The sequence below is a fragment of the Neophocaena asiaeorientalis genome, unplaced genomic scaffold, assembly GCF_003031525.2.
Source record: "Neophocaena asiaeorientalis asiaeorientalis breed wild unplaced genomic scaffold, Neophocaena_asiaeorientalis_V1.1 scaffold182, whole genome shotgun sequence".
Taxonomy (NCBI): domain Eukaryota; kingdom Metazoa; phylum Chordata; class Mammalia; order Artiodactyla; family Phocoenidae; genus Neophocaena; species Neophocaena asiaeorientalis.
This window is the reverse complement of record NW_020174648.1, coordinates 3,595,427-3,597,105: the sequence shown is the minus strand read 5'-3', so window position 1 is coordinate 3,597,105 and position 1,679 is coordinate 3,595,427. Positions and strand designations below refer to the sequence as shown.

Sequence of the window (1,679 nt, the reverse complement as noted above, 5' to 3'; positions counted from 1 at the left end):
GGTCATGTCTCTCTGCCCAGAGCCATCTTCGTTTATTTTTGCAAAGAGAGGAATTCAGCAGTCTATTACTGTACCATCGATCCAGGAGGACCTGAAATCCTTGGTAGATAAACAGCCTAGGGCGTTTCTTTCTTCACAACTCCCCTGAAGGCTTCTAATGTAGAAATACAGAGTGGTGGAATGATTTAGGGATGAACACAGGTATTGGCTGCCTATTTCTGGTTCAGCCGCTGCCTACTTTGGGGAGTTTATGTCAAGCTCCTCGTCTGTGGAAGATGGAACCAACAGATATCATTTTCATCAGTGGGGGCGTTGATGGGCCAAAGGAGTGTGCATTTGTTGGGAAAGGGGTTGCAACTGGTAGGAAGGCTTTGATACCTTCCCAGGATGGGGTTTGAGAGGTGTAAGGCAGATAGGAGAGTCCGATTGTAGCATTCTGAGCGCGCATATCTATATGCTGTAGGAGTGGGTGGGCAGAGGCTTTCACCCACAAATTAAAGGCACACCATGCACAGCAATATTCAGAGTGGGGAGGAGAGCAATTGAGAAAGCGTTGTGCACAAAATCAGCAGCTGCATCCTCTGTAGCATGAAGGTGATTGTCCCAGTGGGGACTGAGTCAGTACACGAGGGCGCACATCCCACCTGAGCTAGTCCCACAGCTGAGGGGTGGGAAACCTCAGCTGTCAGTCTCTGAATCAGAGAGCGGACGGCGGGGGGGTGGGGGGAAAGCCCACCTATAGAGTTATTAGGAAGGATGCTGCATCTCCTTACCTCAGACTCCTTGTCTTAGGAAGGCTCTGGGAAGATGCTGGTATGATATGGTTTTAGAAATATATGCATCTAGTTACAAAGATTTCCACTTCTTGCCTGCTGGAAGGTTTAAACCATGAAGCTGAGTGTATCAACTCCATCTAAAAGTACTATTACACGTTGGTAAATATTTAGGAGTGCCCTTCTGAGCCCAGAAGCAAGCACCATATTGATAGAGGGTCTAAAAGACATTAATAATTAATGACAGTAGTAGACATGTTTATATTTGACCTACTTACCTGATATCTGTGACAGATGTCTGACTCCTCCGTTCCAAGGCAGTGATGGGGTATCTGGTGTAGAAGAGCTTGGATCAAAGCAGCAGACCAAAGACTTGGCTTCCACAAGGCAGGTGGAGGAAGTCGAGGCGGGGCGGGTAAAGAATGGGTAGGATTTCTTAAGAGGCTTTTAAAAGCTTGAAACCATGAATTCAGCATGAGTTTCTCAGAAAGCTAGGCTGAGAAATGCCATAAGGAAAGGCTGTCCCCAAATGATTGCCTTAAGAGTCTATAATAATCAGAAGATGTGAGTTATCTTTTCTCAGACACGGTTGCAAATCAAGAATTGTCATTAATTAATTAGTACCAGGTTTGTCAATGTTGGTGAACTCATCGTGGAATTAAGAGCCAAATCACAATTCAGTTACTAGATATAACAATCGGAAATTCAAGCATCAATTGTAACCCCAAAGAACTAATATATCAAATGCTAATCTGCCCTAATGTTCGAGACTAATACCTCTAACACTAAATGATACATTTAACACCTGCTGCTGATAATATAATGCATACTCGTGCATGCATAGCCAAAAACAGAAATGAAGATTGCTTCAAATACTGGATATCAGGAATAGTTCAGATCCGGTTC

At 44.3% G+C, this 1,679-nt stretch overlaps 1 long non-coding RNA gene across 1 annotated transcript; it reads right to left on the bottom strand.

Annotated features, from left to right (window-relative positions):
- LOC112408898 (uncharacterized) lies at nucleotides 1-1,185 on the bottom strand. The gene is made up of 3 exons (XR_003005031.1): nucleotides 1,052-1,185; nucleotides 774-872; nucleotides 1-154 (listed from the first exon to the last, which is right to left on the bottom strand). It is a non-coding gene; the product is annotated as an uncharacterized LOC112408898 (long non-coding RNA).
- Nucleotides 1,186-1,679: the final 494 nt, after the last annotated feature.